The 19,522-nt window shown below is 61.5% G+C and overlaps 1 non-coding gene and 1 pseudogene across 2 annotated transcripts in view; one reads left to right on the top strand and one right to left on the bottom strand.

The window, feature by feature from the left end:
- Positions 1-19,522, top strand: part of LOC127489541 (uncharacterized) — a 511,334-nt gene that overhangs the window by 26,493 nt on the left and 465,319 nt on the right. The window lies entirely within an intron of this gene.
- LOC149122894 (sodium-dependent neutral amino acid transporter B(0)AT3-like) lies at positions 4,242-14,631 on the bottom strand (annotated as a pseudogene). The gene is made up of 7 exons (XR_016220020.1): positions 14,162-14,631; positions 12,516-12,651; positions 12,278-12,415; positions 11,813-11,994; positions 10,263-10,373; positions 9,451-9,561; positions 4,242-9,147 (listed from the first exon to the last, which is right to left on the bottom strand). The product of XR_016220020.1 is annotated as a sodium-dependent neutral amino acid transporter B(0)AT3-like (transcript).

Here is a 19,522-nt window from a genome sequence, read left to right on the forward strand (position 1 = left end):
CCCCAGGGGTCCAGCCGTGTAACCATGCTGTGTGTCCCGCCAGCCCCTGGTCTTCCACCCGGAGGCTGTAAGTTTGACGCCGCACCTGGGAGCCCTTTCCATGTTGTCTGCTCTGCGTGCCAACCCGAGCGTTGCCTGTGAGCCGCATGTGCGATGGGATGCCAGGGGCCAGTACACGTGCAGCGACATGTTCACCAAAGCCAGGGCAGCCAGCTCAGGACCGCAGGGCCCCTCATGCCCTGCACTCCCACCGTGGCTGCCTCGTGAGGGTGCACGTTCGGGGTCTGCCTCGTTCCAGGGCATGGCCACGTCCCAGCCACGGAGCACAGACTGAGGGAGGGGATCCTGGCTAGGTTCCTGTTCTGGCTGCTGGACATCTATGTGGTGGGGCTGCTCAGGTCCTTCTTCTACATCATGGAGACCACTTTCCAGAAGAACCAGCTCCTCTTCTACCGCAGGAGCGTCTGGAGCAGGCTGCAAAGCGTGGGCATCAGGTACCGCATGTGGCATCCGTGTCCCGGCTCCCCACAGGCTGCGAGGCCCTGTGCTGGCCCACGGAGTGGAGGCCTCGTGCTGGCCCATGGAGGGGAGGCCCTGTGCTGGCCCATGGTAGCCCTGTGCTGGCCTGCAGAGACCCTGTGCTGGCCCGTGCCCTGTATGCTCATGCTTGGGCTCAGTCCCCTCAGGGCCCTTCTGAGGGACTTGGGTCGTGAGTCGCAGAGACCCCTCCTGCAGGGACACCTGGGGGTACAGGCATCCCCTCTGGATGACCTTGATGGGGGTGGCATCAGGGGATGGGGCCTGAGTGGTGGAGATGCTGGCTCCTGGTTCTGCTGAGTCAGACTGAGGGATCAGGACTGATTACGCCGAGTCATGCCAGGTGTGGGATGGGAGCCTCGGGCCCCCATGTGGGGGTTCCTGGGAGGTGTCTGTGGTGGGCGAGGGCATCTGTAGCCCTCGCCCCACCCCACAGAGTGTGCTGTGTCCACGGGGACCAAGGTTCCCTGACCCCAGCCCCGGGGCATGTTGCAGGCAGTACCTGGAGCGGGTGCGGCTGCAGGAGCTGTCTGATGCAGAGGTCCAGCAGCAGCCAGGTCGGCCCTGCCCACGGCCCTGACCCCCTCTGACCCCAGCCCTGACCCCAGCCCCAGGTGTGTTGCAGGCAGCACCTGGAGCAGGTACAGCTGCGGGCGCTGTTGGATGCAGAGGTCTAGCAACAGGCCAGGTTGGCCCTGCCCATGGCCAGACTGTGCTTCATCCCCAAGCCCAGTGTGCTGCGGCCCATTGTGAACCCAGACTCTGTGGAGGGAGCCAGAACATTCTGCAGGGAGAAGGTGACCTGGCCTCCATCTTGCCCCACACAAAAGCTCACAGGCTTGTGCCTGTGTGCTCAAAGACAGGTCCTGCTGTGAGTGGACGAGGAGCTGGGGGAGGTGCCCAGCTGGGCCTGGGAGCCCACAGGGGGCACTGGCCAGGGCCCTCGGAATCCTGCCGTGGCACCACGTGGAGGGGAAGGAAGAACAGCTGTTGCTGCCTCCTGAGGACCACAGGACTCGTCCCGTGGCTCCCCCGCCCCCTGTGGCTCTTTCTGTGGCTTTGCCCCCATGACTGCTGGTGCCTCTGCCACGGTGGGGTGATTTTGTCATCAGTTAACATTGCTGCAGTCACTCCAAGGACCTGGCCTCTGTGGGGGGGTGCTGCGGACCCCAGCCCCAGGCAGCTGCTCAGCTGGAGCTGGATGGATGGCTAGCATCCCTGAGGGTCACATGTGTTGCTGGGTGAGGGTTCTTGAGGTGCAGTGACAGGAACCCTGAGGAGCCCGGCCAGTGGGCTGAAGGCCGGCTCTGCATTGGGCTCTCCCAGGACCCTGGGAAGCTGGGTGGGCTTGTAGCTGCCCGCCCTCTACAGCCCCCCTGAGGCTGCATCCTGTGTGCCCCAGGCCCAGCCCTGGACCTCGCACATCAGGACACTGTTCAACATGCTCAATTACGAGCGGGCACAGCGTCCTGGCCTGCTGGGTGCCTCTGTGCTGGGCCTGGGCGACATCCACCGGGAGGCCCTGGAGGCTGCAGCTGACCCGGCCCTGACTGCAGCCTTCAAGACCATCCTGGACTGAGGCTGGAGGAGCCGGGCACATTGCTGTCGGGGGAGGGGTCATCTGTGACACAGGGCAGGGCCTGTCCTTGGGGCCTTCTTCCTTCCGGTCAGTCCCCTCCCTACTGTCCTCAGGGGAGCAGAGCCCACCACCGAGTCCTCTCAAGACCCTGTCATGAACAGCCAGGAGGCATCCCATGGAAGACCTGGCCGTGGGCCATGGGCCTGTGAGCATGTACCCTGCCCCGGGCCTGCTCATCACCCCCGAGTGATCCAGGGCTGCCAAGGGAAGCCCTGTGCTGTGTGCTTGGTTAAGCTGCCCAGCTTGAGTGAGGGGAGGCCCCAGGGCGCTGACCCACTGTGGGGAGCAATCCGGACTAGACTGTTACTGGAATTAAGACTTATTCTATGCATCTGCTCTCCCACAATGTGGCGCTGGGAGAGAAGTAAACAGCTTCCGCACAGCTGCCTCCAGTTCAACCAATAAACTGTAGGACTTGCTCCTGATTGGAGAGCAGCGTACTCGGCGTGTGGGCAGCCGAGTTGGGATTGGCGGAGGAAGACTATAAAGGAGGAGAGAGACGGCATGCACCAGGAACATCTATGGGGAACATCTAAGGGAACCCGTGCAGCCCCCGAGAGAGCCGGCCGGCGGTGTGCCGCTCCCCTGCGGAAGTGGGGAATGTGGCTAGGGGGAACTGCCCTTCCACGGAGGTGGAAGGGATAGTAGCCAACCCGGGAAGAACCAGCAGCAAACCCGGGGAGGGCCGAGCAGACGAAAGAACAGCGCAGGGTCCTGTGTCGTTCCTCCACGAAGAGGGGGAGCGACAACCCACATGTACCTGGGAGCAGCAAGCTACCCAACCCCTCATCCAAAGTCCAGGCTGAGCATCCCTGACCCAAGGTGTCCACTGTGCAGCCCCGGCCAGGCCTCCCCTTGCCCCGTCCCTGCCTCTGTCTCTGCAGTGGTCCTCTGGAGCCAGTGTCTGGTGCAGTGTGTGTGGACTTCCCTTCCGTCCTCAGATGCCAGGGCAGGAGGACACATGGCCGCTGTGGGGGAGTCTTGTTCACGTGCTGGAGCCACGTATCTGTCAGGCAGTGTGGCGCTGCCTAGTGCCTGATGAGGATGAGTAGGGAGCCCCCTTCCCCCGGCAGGCCCCAGCGTACAGGGGGCCTGATGTGACCTGAGGACCCTACTGAGAGCAGGAAGGGCAGTGTTGGGGGGGATTTGGTGAAGGAGTGGCCTCAGCCACAGGGGTGGCTTGGGCAGCCTGAAGCCTGGCAGAGCAGGTACCTGTGTGATATTTCAGCTGCTGTGAGCAATTCCAGAACCTAACGGGATGTCACAGATGAGGTCATGGACATGGACCTTGGACAGGGCTCCTGGCACCTCGTGCTGGGTTTTATGGCACGGGATGTGCCCCTTTGCTGCTGAATTCAAAAGATGTCCTGGTGACTAAGCCGACACACCCAGGAGACCCCAGACCATCCTGGTGATTAAGCCGATGTGCCCACAGGGACCCCAGACCTTCCTGGTGACTAAGCCGACATGCCCAGGGCACCCCAGACCATCCAGGTGACTAAGCTGATGTGCCCAGGAAGACTCCAGACCACCCTGGTGACTAAGCCGATGTGCCTATGGGGACCCCAGACCTTCCTGGTGACTAAGCCAACATGCCCAGGGGAACCCAGGCCATCCTGTGACTGAGCCAATGTGCCCATGGGACCCCAGACCATCCAGGTGACTAAGCTGATGTGCCCAGGGGACCCCAGACCACCCTGGTGACTAAGCTGACGTGCCCATGGAGACCCCAGACCATCCTGGTGATTAAGCTGATGTGCCCATGGGGACCCCAGACCGTCCAGTTGACTAAGCCAACATGCCCAGGGGACCCCAGACCATCCTGGTGACAGCCGACATGCCCACAGTGACCCTAGACCATCCTGGTGACTGAGCTGATGTGCCCACAGGGACCCCAGACCATCCAGTTGACTAAGCCAACATGCCCAGGGGACCCCAGACCTTCCTGGTGACTTCCTGGTGACTAAGCCGCCATGCCCATGGGAAACCCCAGGCCCTGCCGTACTGTCACTCATGTTCTCAGGCTTCACTGAGTTTGCCAAACCTTGGAAAAGCTGAGCTTTCGTAATTCACAGATTTATTGGTTCATTTGAGAGCGACAGGGAGGGGGAGAGAGCTTCCATCCACCTGCTCCCCTGGTGGCTGCCACGGCCAACACTGAGCCAGGAGCTCCATCAGGGTCTCCCACATGGGTAGCAGGGGCCCAGGTGCTTGGGCATCCTCTGCTGCCTTCCAAGGCCATTAGGGAGCTGGGCGGGAGCAGGGCAGCCAGGACTCCAGCCAGTGCCTACAGGGGATGCAGTGTTGAGTGGCCACTTTGTGGACACGGGATCCCCACAGGTGAAACGGCATCAGCCTCTTTGCTGCCCAAGCTCTGGCCTTCGCAGTGAGCAGCTCCTGACAGGGGCGGGGCAGGGAGAGGGAGACAGGGGCGGAACCCCCAGGGGGCGGGCTCACAGTCACCTGTTGGGGCTGCTGTGACTGTGAGGGATAGCGCCCCCCAATAAACAAGATGGCTGTGCCCTGCTCTCCAGCGCCACCTGCTGGTCGTGCTAACTGTAGTCCCCTATTGGGTGACCTTGTGGTGGTGGTGGCCCTGTCTGCCCCTGGGGGCTGTTGCCCATGAACACGGTGTCCAGGAGGGAGGGGCCCTCTGTGGACTCCTCTGTTGCGGCCACATGAGGGCAGCATCTGCTCCTGTGCCAGCCCCTGCCAGTCAGGGATATCACATGGAGGGCTCATGCCCATGGGGGTGTCACGCTGGTTGACCATTGCCCTCTGCAGCCCCTGGGCCATGTCCACATTCACAGGAGTGTCCATCTGTCCACACATCCATGGCTGAGTTTTCTGGAGGCTGGGTGTCCACTGGGTCTCTGTCCCCATGCCCCACCCCTTCCCTCTTGGCCACTGAACCAGGGCTCTGATACCACCACCACCAGCCCCCGAGGGCCTCTCCAGGCCAAGCTCCTGGGCACGGGGTGGCCAGGTGAGGTGTGGTCAGGAAGGGCAGCCCCGGAGCCATTCAGGGCAGTGGTAGGGTTTGTAGGCCACAACGGCAGTGTCAGGACAGCGTTGCCCTCACTTCCCAGCCCTGTGGGGGCCCTGCCAGCACTGTCCACTGTGCAGAGGGCAGGTCATGAACCACGAGGTCTCTACAGCATATGAGGGGGTGCTGGCCAAAGGGACACCGCAGGGCAGAGCTGAGAGTGGGCAGATGCCTGTGGGTCCCGTGAGCTCCTGTCCCCTCGGCTGTCTGCTCAGAGCTGCTGTCAGCAGTGATGTCCAAGCTAGCAAGACGGGGCTGAGCCCTGGGATGCCCCCTGTGGTATGGGCTACCCTGTGTGACACCCCATGCTCACTGCCACCTGTCTCAGCATGGCGTGGGGAGGGGGTGTCATGATGGAGGGCTAAGTGCCAGCCTCCCCCACTGTGGGCTCAGATGTGCACGGAGCGCTGGGGCTGAGTGGGTGTTTAGCTCTCAGCTCCTCTGCAGCCGGGCCTTGGTCACACCCATGGTGGCGAGAGCTGCTCCCAGCACAGATGCTCCTTGGGTGATAGCACACACATGCCTTGCCAGGTGCCACAGGGGGTGTGGCCAGCTGTGTGTTTCTGCAGGGCACTGGGAAAAGGCTAGGGTGGGTACTGGTCTGGCAGTGTGAGGCCGAGGTCAGTGGTCAGAAGGAAGTGGGGGTGGGGTGGGCAGGTGGGGGCTGACTGCCTGGGTGCTTGGTGGGTGGAGGGCAGCTGGGGACCTGGAGGGAGTGGCCGAGAGGCCCCACGGTAGGAAATCTGACTTCAGCAGCCTCTGCCCTCGAGCATGGGTGCTGACACTGGCGGTGTCTCCCAGAGTCCTCCCTGGCTGGGCTCCCAACACCCGTGTGTCCCCCTCACATGTGTGCAGATGACTCCTGCCCCCTATCCTGGGCTGGACTTGGGGGTCAGCCTGGGGCTGGATTCCTGGCAGGGAAGCTGTGCAGGGCCTGGCCCTCCGTCAGCACGCCTGCCCTTTGTCCATTGCCACAGCTTGAGGCTGTGTGGGCAGCACTGTCGCAGAGGGCCTCCCATGGCAGCCAGGAACTGGGTGTGCCCCTGGGTGGACTCTGCCTCCCATTTGAGGGCAGAGTGGACCCTGGATAGAGCAGGCCCAAGATGTGGGGAGCCAAGGGTCCAGCAGAGTCGGTGGCAGGGTGTGATGAGGTCACCCATGGCCATCCCTGCCCCTCAGTGGTCCCTGCTGTCTTGCAGCCTCAGGCTCCTGTCCAGCCACTCATCCTGCTGCTGCCTCCTGCACTTGGCCACCAGCCGGGCCAGTGCAATGCCTGAGACCCACAGAGCAGGCAGCAGGGACAGGAGCATGCAGATGGCTTGCACCCAGCCAGAGTAGAGTTTCTCCTGCCTGGTGGGGAACTGCTCCTGCAGGGGGTGCAAGAGAGAGAGAGAGAGAGCTCAGCCTGGAGGGGTCAGACCTCTGGCTCCAGACCCCAGGCCTTGGGCAGAGCGAGGCTGACCCGACCACCTGTGCACGGAGGCAGCCCCAGTCCTCCCTGGGACTACAGGAGGGCAGCATCCTGGGTGGGTGCTCAGGGATGAGGGAGCTGGGGCTTGAGGCTCCCTCTGGGTGGAAGCCCTCAGGGAAGGCAGGGGCATGTGGTCCCCACCCACTGGCCTCCAACACTTGTGGACAGGTGAGGTGTGGTCTGAGACCCTGGGGATAAAGCAGAAAATTCTCACTTCCCCCAGGCGGACCCTGGGGGTTCTGGTGCTCACTTGGAGGGGCGGTCCAGGCCAGGTGTTACATGGTCCCCTGTGTGGACCAGGCAGGGAGTGACGCTTCACCAGTCTGCCTCCTGATCTCTCCCAGACACTAGAATTGTCGCTTCCCTGGCTGCCTGTCCACGTGGAAAGTGCGGGCTGGAAGGACCAATGTCTCCAGGGTCTGGACACTGCTCTGAGGCCCTCGAGAGGCTCCGGTCCTGCAGGTCACTGCGGCCCCTTGATCCCTGTGGGAGAACCTACGTGCTGAGGGTTCCAGGCCTGGTAGCTCAGTGTCCTCTGGGCCAGCAAGACGAGGTAGGCCAGGAAGACACTCAGGAGGAGCAGGGGGCTGGCCACGAGCCACACCGCCTGCCAGTAGAGACCTGGCTGCTGCCCCATCATCCACACAATGTCATCACAGAACCTGCACAGACGTTGGGCTCAGTGGTGCTGCGGGGCCCTCCCACCCCCCGGGTTCCCTGTGGACCTCAGCTCACCACTGCAGGCTGTAGACGTAGATGACCCCCACCACCTCGAAGAAGGTGAGGACTATGAGGTTGAAGGAGGCCGCGTAGCTGTTGAAGATCTCCAGCCAGTAACTTCTGGACTGCAGCATGAAGCAGGTAGCTGAGAGCAAGCAGGCTAGGCAGGCCAGCCCTGAGGTGCAGGGTCTGGGTGGGAGGCCTGCACCTGCCCCTTTCCCCCACCCCACCTCACCTCACCTGCCGGAGGTGGGTCAGAGCTTGGCCTCAGTGGGCCACGGTCAGGGCAGGTCCACCCATGTCCTGCCCGGAGCCGTTGGGTTGTCCTCGGGGAGTGGGCTAGCCCAGGGCCCCTGAGCTCTGTATAGGAGGCAGCAGGCATCCCTGTGGCTGAGCTGTGCACTCACCTGTGAGGGCCTCCTTGGGGATCCCGTGGGGATGGCCCCCATGTCCAGGAGCAACGTGATGATCCCCTCCATGTTGGTGCCTTGTATGATGCAGGGTGTCACGCAGCCATGCAGAGAAGGGCCAAGTGCAGCCAGGGCAGGAAGTACGAGCCTCATCCTGATGCCCCAGGTACCCAGCCCAGCCCAGCACCCCCAGTGTGGGCACAGCCACCGGAGTGGGAGCCCCAGCCCAGCACTCCCTCACCAGTGTTGGCAGAGACCCCGGGAGTGGGAACCCCAGCCCAGCACCCTCTAACCCAGAGTCGGCAGAGACCCTGGGAGTGGGAGCCCTGGAACAGAGAGAAGCAGCTTTGCATGGTGCAGCATGGCCACCACTTGCTATGCTCTATGAAACTCCAGGAATCCAGCTAGGACGTGACAGGACCCTGTCCTTGGGATCCAGGTGAAGGAGCTAGAGAAGCCCCTCTTGCACTGGTGAGGGTGGTGCTGAGGTGAGGCACACACAGTGAAGCACACATGAGGTGCACACACATGTGAGGCACACAGGCACACATGAGGCACACACACACACGTGTGAAGCACACACACTCTCACACAGTGTTCCTGGGGCACCGGCTCCTACCGCACTGACCATGGCTGGCCTGTCCTCTGCCTCCTCCCTCTGAACGGTGTGGGATTGGCACAGGCGCCACCCATTGGCTCTGCATGTGGGGGCCGTCCTGGGTGCCGACGGGTTCAGCAGGACCCCTGCCCCACCCATGGTGCCTGAAGCCCCCTCCAGGGATGTGTACTCTGCAGGGGCAGAGCTCCCTGTGCCAGAGGCTGCAGCCCACCCAACTCCCTGAATGAGACGTGTCTGGATGGTCGGGTGGAGGGCCTCAGTGTTGCTCAGGCAGCATCGGCTTCCTGGGGCTGCCTTAGGGCTGTGCACTGTGCATATCTCAGAGTGGAGACATGCATAGTGCGTGTGATCCTAGAGGCCCCAGGCACACGGGGTCAGGTGGCAGCCCCCAGAGGCTCCAGAGGGCACCCCTCCTGCCCCCTGTGGCTGTCCCCTACTCGGGGCCCACATTCCCCAGGGCAACCTCAGCTCTATCCACACCCGAGTTTTGTCTGCTGAGACCCTTTTTCCAGTGAGAGTCCTCAGGAACACTGGCGTGCCTGCCCCACCCCTGCCCATGGCGTGGCCCGGCCTCACCTGCCCAGGCACTGTCCATGGTCTGTGGTGGCCTTGAAGCCCATGACAGAGAAGATGGCAACAGAGGCATACAGGGAGGTCATGCTATTCACCAGGGAGATGACCATGGTGTCCTTCTCACAGTTGTTCCTGCACACGGGGGCACTCAGGGCCTTGGGAGGGCCCCCACCCACTGAGCCTGGGCCCCTCCCCACTGCCTCACTCTACTCCTTGACCTTTTGTGGAAAGGCTCAGAGCTGTGCTGAGTGCCCTGTGGGCCCCAGACCTGCCCCAGGCCACAGTCAGGCTGGGCACACACAGCAGCTCCTGGAATGGACAAGCCAGGTGGAGCCCACCCCAAGCCAGCAGGTCCCACAGCACCGTCCCCAGCTCAGCCCTGGCTGGCTGGCACCGCATCGCCAGGGTGCCAAGCAAGCTGGGGCAGCTGCCCACCTGGATGGATTGTAGCTGGCAAAGGCGATGTGTCCACTGAAGGCCAGAGACCGGGAGAGGACCTGGGTGGCTTGCATCCAGCCACACCCACAGGTTCTGGAGAATCTGCCTCTGAAACATGAACACAGCAGATGCTGTTCCAGAACGTTCCCTGGCCCTTTTGGGTCACACCATAACCAGGTGTGACCTGTACAGATTCCAAGAACCGTTCAGGACTTTGTGCCAGGAGGGAGCTTGCTTGGCGTGGTAGCTGACACGGCTCCCCTGTTCTGCGATGCAATCAGCAAGCTGTGGCTTTGTCAGGCCCACGGCAGAGTGTGGCTGGCACTCGGTGGTGGGGCCTAGAACCAGATCTGAGCTGACTCCCACCCGGGCATGCTCCCTGTCCTCTCCCACATGTGGCTTTAACTGTGTGAGGCCCCTGGGCAGGGGTGTTTGCACCCACTGCCCCATTTGCCCACTGCTGGGTGTCTGGGGAGACAGCCTCATGCCCAGGTGTGCAGCCGACTCCTGGTGGTGGTCAGCAGCCCTGGAAACCCCCTTGGGATCCTGGACCAATGGAATGGTCTAGAAGTGCTGCAGGCTCTGAGTAGAAGCCCCTTGGTCCTGTGTGTCACACCTGCTGGACGTTTCTGCCCCAGGTGACAGCTGATTCCTGCTGGCCCCTCCCCCACACTCCTACCTTGTCAGCACCTGGACTTCCTGCAGGTGCACTGGTCCACACACCCCAGACCAAAGTCCTTGCCCCAACCCTGCCGAGACCCCGAGGCCCGCCTCCCTTGCCCACTGTGCCCCCTGCCCCCTCCACTTACGTTGGGGGTGAAAAGGTAGCAGAGCCTGTGCATGACACCGGGCAGCATCAGGCCTCTGACGAGGAAGATGGTCAGCACCAAGTAAGAGAATAGGGCCGTGAAGTAGATGGCCTGGAGGAGATGCCAGGTCAGATGCACAGTGGCCCTGCAGGAGTGGGGGAGGGGCCTTGCCCCATTGTGACCACTCATGTGGCCCAAGGTGACCACACAGGCATGGCGCTTTGGGTCAAGCTCTGAAGGTGTATGGTCACACAGGACCCGTGGGTCTGCTAAGGTGGGCACCGGCAATCGGGACAGGCAGGCCCCCTCCCCCCACCCCAGGCTGCCCCTCGTCCTGCCTTGGGTCCTCCTGTGCACACCTCAGGCTCTCAGCCCAGCTCCCTCTTTCCCCTGTCCTGGTGGCTCCCAGTCAGCGGTGGGCCAGGGCCGACCCCACATCCCCACACAGACCAAAGCCACAGGGCCTCCCCAGAGCATTCCTAACAGAATGATCTGTGAGAGCCACAGGGTCTGGTCACTGGCTCTGTCCTCAGAGCCTCGTGGGAAAAGGCTCAGGCTGGTGGCTGCTGGATTGTGTGGGCCGCCCTGGGGCAGGGGGCGTGAGGAGCCCTGACCATGCCATGAGTGTTCAACACCCCTCACCCGTGTGCCCCAGTGGCCCCAAGGGAAGGCCCTGAGAAGCCTGTGAGAGAAACCAGTGTCTGCTCTTTATCACATGTTTTAAGTAAGTGTAAGAACATGGCCAAGGCTTGGAGAGGAGTGGAAGGGAAAGGGGGGGGGTGTTCCTGGAGGACAGTGCATGCAGGCCACTGCACGTGGGGCACACGTGTCACCTGAAGACGGCCCATGACAGGCCCTGAGATCCGGTACCAGCCAGTGGGCGCATGACCTTGGCCGGGGGATTTGGGTGCAGACCCCACCCATTGGTGGCTTGGCAGGGCCCGGGGGGTCACGGCAGGGCCTCGAGGGGTGGTTCCAGTGGGAGCACGGGTTCTGAGAGCTGTGAGCCCCCTGTGTCTCTTCTCCCAGGGTGGTCCCTTGCCACCCTGCAGCCGCCCGGCTGCCTGAACTGAAGGCGCTGCCCATCTCAGAGCCCGAACCTCCAGACCGTGAGCTCGTGCGCCCTCCTCCCCGGTGCTGCTCTGGGATCCAGCGAGAGTCAGAAGCCTGACAGTGCCTCCGCCACACAGGAGGTGGAGTGGAGGCATAAAGAGCAAAGGAGGAGGACCAGACAGGGAATGGTCAGGAGGCAGAGGCAAACCTGAGCTGCCAGGGAGGTGCTGGCTCTGAGTGGGGGCTCCTCAGGCCAGACCCAGTGGAGCAGTGGCTACAAGAGGCACTGTCCACCGAGATGGAGGGACAGGGAGAAGTCACAGTGGCTGCCAGAAGAGAGCCGGCATGGCTGTCTTGGCACAGAGTGCGGTTCAGGGCAGAGACTGTCACCAGGATGAGAAGCTGCCCATGGGGCCCCGAGTGTGCCTGCTCCCCCATGCCGAGCCAACACTGGCAGCATGGGGAGGGGGCCTTGGAGCGGAGGAAGCTGCTCTCACCTTCCCAGTGGTCTCAATGCCTCTGATGATGCACAGATACACCACAGCCCAGCAGATGACCAAGCAGATGAGCAGCCGCCACTGGACAGTGCCACTGTCGCTGATGTCAGCAGTGATGTCCAGCATCTGCCGGTACCAGAAGTAGCTCACGGTGCTGCTGCCCTGGCACTCTGCCATGAACCCTGCAGCCAGCGGTCCCGTCACGGGCCGGCCACAGGGCCCGGGCCCAGTGCATGCTCTGCCTTGAAAGCCAGCAGGGGCACGGGCACCATCATGGCTGACCCTGCACTGAAGCGGCCCCCACCCTCCAGCCCAGCCATGCTATCTCACCTCCCTCTGAGGCTGAGATGGGGAAGGGAGGCCCAGGGCTTGGTGTGTGAGCGGATGGGGATCTGGGTGGTCCCTGGGTCCAGCGGGGACCAGTGAAGAGGAGAGGTCACCTGTCCACACTGGCCACGCCCTCACCCATCCTGTTGCCTTCCAGCAGGCAGTGGCTCCAGGGCAATGGGTGCTGGAAGGAGTTGAGGAAGTACCACAGCACCCAGGTGAGGATGGTGTTGTAGTACAGGCTGACCAGGAAGGACATCGTGAGGCAGCCCAGCCCTGCAGACAGCGAGGACAAAGTGTCACACAGCAGGGGAGGAGCGGTGCCACCCATGTGCAGAGCAGGTCCTCCTGAGGAGCCGAGAAGGGGGTGGCCTGCCTACGCTGCCCAGGTAGGGGGAGATGGCTGTCCCCAATGCTGCCCTTGTGCAGGTGCTGGCCAATGGCGAGCTCAATGTGGAAGAGTGGGATCCCCTCAAAGACCAGGGCGATGAAGTAGGGGATGAAAAAGGCCCCTGTCAGGACACAGGGGTCAGGGGTGGCCACCCTCTGCTCCCCATTGGGGCACCTGGCATGCTGCCAGTGGCCAGCCCGGGTTCTGGCTGGGTGTGGTTGGCGTAGCTGCTGGCTGCATGCTCAGCCTCATGGGAGAATAAACCAACCGGGCAGAACTGTGGGGCAGACTCAGAGGCTGTCTGTGTGGCCAGTGTGGATAGGCGGAGTGTGTGTGGCCAGTGTAGACAGGAGTGTGCCCAGCTAGTGTGGAAAGTGTGTAAGTGGCCAGTGTGGACAGGCAGAGTGTGTGCGGCCAGTGTTGACAGTGTGTACAGTGTGGACAGGCAGTGTGGGCATGGCCAGTGTGGACAGGCAGAGTGGGCACAACCAATGTGGACAGGTGGAGTGTGCACAGCCAGTGTGGACAGTGTGTATGTGGCCAGTGTGGACAGGCAGAGTGGGCACAGCCAATGTGGACAGGTGGAGTGTGCACAGCCAGTGTGGACAGTGTGTATGTGGCCAGTGTGGACAGGCAGAGTGTGCAGCCAGGGTGGATAGGCAGAGTGTGTGCAGCCAGTGTGGACAGTGTGTATGTGGCCAGTGTGGACAGGAGGAGTGTGTGCAGCCAGGGTGGACAGGAGGAGTGTGTGTAGCCAGTGTAGACAGGTAGAGTGGGCACAGCCAGTGTAGACAGGTGGAGCGGGCAAGCAGACACCTGGAACAGGAGCTGGCATGAGGATGAGGAAGGGCCACAAGCTCAGAAGACCCTGGAACTGCCCAGGAGTGAGGAGGGTGAGTGCGGCTGTGCAAGATGTGGGGGGCGCTCTTTACAAAATTCTGAGTGATGGGCAATGGGCACTGAGTGGCTGGGGTGAGACCACCCGTCAGTGCAGCCCGGGGAGGAACGGGGAGTAAGAAGACAGAATGTTCCGGCATGTTTGGCCATGCTTGCCGCATCTGGAAACAAGTGCCATAGCAGCACGTTGGGGTGGCCACTCCTCCCTCACCTGCATCCCTGATGAGAAGCCCCCTCCCCCGACCTCTGCGTCCCCGAGGCCCTGGCCCCTGGGGAGTCTCCCCAGGTTCCTCACTGGAGAGCGTTGGGCGTCCCAGGCCTGCCGGTCACATGGGGGCACTTGGGCAATGACAGCCCTGAGGGCAGCAGCCCCTGGCTGGTGCACACGTGTGGGCCACACAGGTGCATCCATGTGCTGTGACTGCTAGTGAGCCCGGGGCTCCTGTCACCCCGCAAGGAGCCTTGGGAGACACCAGCCCACATGAACATGGACACCAGGGTGATCGCCCCCTGGAGACTGGCTCCACACTGAGGGGCAGCGCCGCTGAGAATGAAGCTGCATGCTGGCCTGGGACCCCATGTGCAGACCCATGAAGTCCCCAGGGCTCAGATGCCAAGGCTGGGCTCTTCCTGGGGCCCTACATGTCTGGCTTTTTGGGACAGTGATGCTGCCCAGAGGTCAGGGGTGGGGAAGGCCAGTCCCTTGGGTACTCAGATGTGGCTGGCAGGCTCACCTCCACTGTGGTTCTGGCACCTCCAGATGTTCCCCAGCCCCACAGCAAACCCCACGCAACTGAGCATGTACTGGAGCTTGTTGTCCCACTGGGGCCTCTCATCCTCCCATGCATCCAAGGCTGGATCTGGGCCAAGGTCCTGGGCCATAGTGGTCCAGTGTCTCTGGGAGCATCCAGACCACAACACACCTGCACCCTCTGCTGGCCTAGAGCCCGAGCATCCCCTCCGTCACATCCTCTGGTTTATTTAAAGGAAAACCGGTGGAGCTCTGTTAATTGGTAACCTGGGGCCTGGCCATGCCTGCATCCCTGGCCCCTTTCCCATGAGTGTGTCCAATGTCAGCTGCAGGCTGGTACCACCACAGAGAGAGCTGTCCCCACGACAGCTGTGTGCTCCTGTTGGGGATGCTCAGGGGCACGGTGAGTTGGCTTTTAGTTATTTATCTGTAACAAGTGTTTTGATGTTGAGGTAATGCAGACTCATGCTCATTGGTGACAGGGTCAGAGGTCCCTGCTTCTCTCCCCCACCCTCAGTTTGCCAAGGTGGCCACATCCTGTGAAGCTGAGTCGAGGATGTGGACACCTCAAGACCCAGAACATCCATCACCAGGGACCCCCACTCTCCATCCAGGACCCTGGCAGCCCCTGACCTCCCCATGCCATGCAGTTCCCAATGGGGTTAGCAGATAAAGGCTGTTGCCTGGCCACATGTGGCTGTGGTGGCTGTGGCTTCCCTGCTTCTGGGGCAGCGTAGGAGAGGGCTTAGTCCTCCGGCCACACCTGTCTCCTGACACCTCGGGAGTCTGACCATGGCTTCCTGGCCAGTCCTATGTGGCCTGCACCAGGGGCTGCACCTGCTCCCTAGCCCAGCCTGGGGGCCTCAGAATGGAGCCCACACCCTCCCCAGAGCTACAGGAGTCCCTGGGGTGACCCCCACTGAGCACAGCAGGGCCTTTGAGAGGCAGACAGTCCTGCCCAATGCCCAGCAGGTCCTGGCCACAGCATGTGGCTTTGTGGACAGCATCCTGATTGCAGCCCACGGGGGAGTGGAGCTGACCGCCAGCCACACTGTCCCTGGGGGACACACTCGCCCGTCTGGATGCACACTCGAGGACAGTGGATGCAGTGGTTTATTTAGATGGGGACACTTGATGTCCATGAACCTGCCTGTCTGTCACATTGACAAGGATGCCAAGCAGCAGCACTGTGCTCTGAAGGTGTCACACAACCACCAGCCTCCTGATGGCACACCTGGCCGGGCTGTGCCAGGGGCACTGCAGGGCAGTGGAGGGGTGAGTGCTGAGTGGTCAGAACATGTCCAAGCTCCACCCTGCTCCGTGTCTGCAGTGTGCCGGGTAGCTGGAACTGCAGGACTGGAGTTTGTGGCCGGGGTCTCTGGGAGGAAGGGGACCCCCCAGCATCCCAGCCCAACTTGTGAGAATTCTAGAAAGTCCACTTGAAGGGAAGCACTCAGGCTTTTCTGCAGAACATGGAGGTGGCCGTTTGTGGAAGCAGACACCACAGGCACAGCTTTCATGGGCTGAGGTTGGTGCCAAGTCCCAGGGCCATCCACCCTGACACAGCCCTGGGCTCCAGGGGGTCCAGGAGGCATACAGAGTCCTTGCTGGCAGGGGCCAGGGCCAAGTTACCCTGTAACCCTCTCTCCCAACATCTGGCTAACAATTCAGTTAATGTCCCTGTAAGAAAACAGCTGATGTCTTCCTCTGGCTGGGCCGCAGTGAGCTGCACTCAGAGCGTCTGTCATGGCAGGCAGAAGCAATGATTAAATGGTGAGTATTCATTAAGCCAGGGGTGGTGGGGCCAGGGCATGGAGGGGGTGTGTGGCCATGTCACCACAGGCTCAATGGGCTTCTGGTAAAAGGGCCCAAACCCTGACCTCGGGGGTCTCTAGGTCAAGCGTCTGTAGCTAGGGGGAGGACACAGGGTGAGGGCTGGGAAATGAGAATGGCTGCAGGGGCTGAGTCAGCAGCCTACACTCCAGGCTCCATGGCCATCCATGGCAACCTGGGGTGCAGCAGGTGCAGCCTCCCCACCCCTCAGCTCTTGACTTTGGGGGACATACTCAGGGCTGTGTGGCATGCTGTACTGTGTTCATGACAAGGAGACTGGGCCCACATGGTACATGTGTGTGCCATGAACATGTAAACAGCAGTGTGCGTATACGTCTAAGCACAATGCACATGTCCACATGTGCACAAAATATATAGCTACATATGTACAGATGCACGTACACACACATGCATATGCACACACCCATAAAACATGCACATGTATGCACACAGGCATACGTGCACACAATACATACATATCCAGGCATGCACACAATGCTGACATAACTCACATGTACACACACGTGTGCATAGACATGCATGCATATGGAGAAACATCACATACACATGAATGAATATACACATGTACAACATACGTGTCTACATATTCAATCTAGTGCACACACATATGAAATGCTCACACACACACATAAATGTGTGCATGCGTGCACTCACACACACACACGCAGCCTGGAGCTTGGCCCCTCAGTACTTGAGGTCCCCATTCATGGAAGCCGTGGACTGTGTGCTGACCAGGCCCTGCTGGTCCCCTGGCTGCTGGCAGTGGCCCCTGATGAGCTTGCAGATGGCGAAGCAGGGGATGATGAGGCTGGGCATGCCAGCCACAACCACCACCTGGGTGTACATACACCCAGGGCAGGTACCTGACCTGCCAGGATTTGAGGAACTCCTCCTGGGGGAGAACCAGGCCAGAGGTGAGCACATGCAGGGCCTCTGCCCTGACCTGTGACCCTCCCCTGAGCACACACAGGGCCTCTACTCTGACCTGTGACCCTCCCCTGAGCACACACAGGGCCTCCACCCTGACCTGTGACCCTCCCCTGAGCACACACAGGGCCTCCACCCTGACCTGTGACCCTCCCCTGAGTACATGCATGGCCTCCACCCTGACCTGTGACCCTCCCCTGAGCACACACAGGGCCTCCACCCCGACCTGAGACCCTCCCGGCATGGGTGGCCCCAGGCACTCACATAGCTGGGGTCCCAGACACTGTAGGTCAGCTCCTTGCTGACTTCAACTGTGAAGTAGAAGAGGAAGATGACCAGCATGATCTGGGGGCTGACAACCCACCACATGAGCTGCCAGAAGATGTTGGGTTTGTGCCCAATCATGAACTCAATGTCCTTGTTGAACTTGGAGACAGAGGCTGGGATGGTGTCAACTGACCTGGGTTAGATGCTGCCTCACCCTGTACTCCAGGCCTTTCACAGTTGGACGTGTAGACATGTACAGTGTCAAGCACAGCTGCACAGCTGTGGGGCCAGGCGCATGGCCAAACCCACACTGCATGATGTTACCAGAGCATGGCCAACCCTGTGTACCTTGGCCTGCCCCTCAGCTGCACACCTGTACCTGCACACACGGCCTCTGCACACTTGGCCTGCACACACCTGTGCATACCTATATCTGCACACACCTGGCCTCTGCACATCTGTGCCTCCACACCTGTAACTGCACATCTGTACCTGTACACCAGGCCTCTGTGCCTGTGCACACCTGTGCCTGTGCACACCTGTGCCTGCACACCTGTACCTCTGCACACCTGTGCCTGTGCACACCTGTGCCTGCACACCTGTACCTCTGCACACCTGTGCCTGTGCACACCTGTGCCTGCACACCTGTACCTCCACATGCCTGTGCCTTCACACCTGTACCTCTGCATGCCTGTGCCTGTACACCTGGCCTCTGCACTCCTGGCCTGCACACACCTGTGCCTGCACACCTGTACCTGTGCACCTGGCCTACACACACCTGGCCTGCACACACCTGTGCTTGCACACCTGTGCCTCTGCATGCCTGTACCTGTACACCTGGCCTACACACACCTGGCCTGCACACACCTGTGCCTGTACACCTGTACCTCTGCATGCCTGTACCTCTGCACACCTGGCCTCCACACACCTGTGCCTGTACAACTGGCCTCTACACTTCTGGCCTGCACACACCTGTTCCTGCACACCTGTACCTGTACACCTGGCCTACACACACCTGGCCTGCACACACCTGTGCCTCCACATACCTGTGCCTGCACACCTGTACCTGTATACCAGGCCTCTGCACACTTGGCTTGTGCACACCTGTGCCTGCACACCTGTACCTGTGCAACTGGCCTCTTCACACCTGGCCTGCACACACCTGTGCCTGTACACATCTGTGCCTACACACCTGGCCTCTGCACACTTGGCATCCACACACCTGTGCCTGCACACCTGTACCTCTGCATGCCTGTACCTGTACACCTGGCCTCTGCACACCTATGCCTGCACACACTTGTGCCTCTGCACACCTGTACCTGTATACCTGGCCTCTGCATGCCTGGCCTACACACACCTGTGCCTGTACACATCTGTGCCTACACACCTGGCCTCTGCACACTTGGCATCCACACACCTGTGCCTGCACACCTGTACCTCTGCATGCCTGTACCTGTACACCTGGCCTGCACATGCCTGGCTTTCACACATCTGGCCTGCACACCTGTACCTGTACACCTGTGCCTGCACACCTGGTCTCAGAAGCAGCTCGCCTTGATAGCTTCTCAGGCTGCTCTCTGGTGGCCACCCCACCCAGCAAGGTGAGTGCCCAGATGTCTGGCCAAGTGGGGGCTGAAAGCCCCCGCTCTGGAAAGGCCTGGACTCCAGGGAGGAACAGCCCCCCACTGCAACATAGGTACCCTGGGCTGAGGACCCCAGCCCCACTGCCCACCCACCCATAGTTCCTCTGCCGCACCTGCACCCAGGCTGCTGTGGGGGACCCAGACCAAGGCTCTTGCTCAGCCATGTGGCAGAGGGCCTGCTCTTGCTGTGGCCTCCATGCTCATACACCCCAAGTTCTGGGCGGTCTCCCAATGCTGCTGTCGGTGCTCACTCTGCACAGCTAGGTGTAGGAGAATCTGGAAGCCAGAGGGGCATGGACTGCCCCTGGCGGGCCCTGCAGAGCCCCCTCCCGGGACTCAAGGCTGCTGCACTGCTGTCTGCTCTGTGCCCCCTGAGGCTGGCCCTGGCCCAGCTCCCTGCTGCCTCCTCCCTCGTACCTGTCAATGCCATACATGTAGAGGATCCCGAACATCTAGCAGAATGCAATGATGAGCAGGGGGATGGAGCCCGCATATCTGTCCAGGAGGGAGAGCCAGTACTGGCCAGAGTCCAGTGTGAAGATGAGGGCCAGGAGGTAGGTCACCAGGCAGGTGAGGCCTGCAGAGAAACAGAGCCGAGCGGGTCCCAACCTGTGGCCCAGCGGGAAGGGGACACAGCCGGGCCCCCCGTGGCA

This window comes from Oryctolagus cuniculus, chromosome 13 (genome assembly GCF_051225735.1).
Source record: "Oryctolagus cuniculus isolate XC-2025 breed Fujian yellow rabbit chromosome 13, ASM5122573v1, whole genome shotgun sequence".
NCBI classification, from domain to species: domain Eukaryota; kingdom Metazoa; phylum Chordata; class Mammalia; order Lagomorpha; family Leporidae; genus Oryctolagus; species Oryctolagus cuniculus.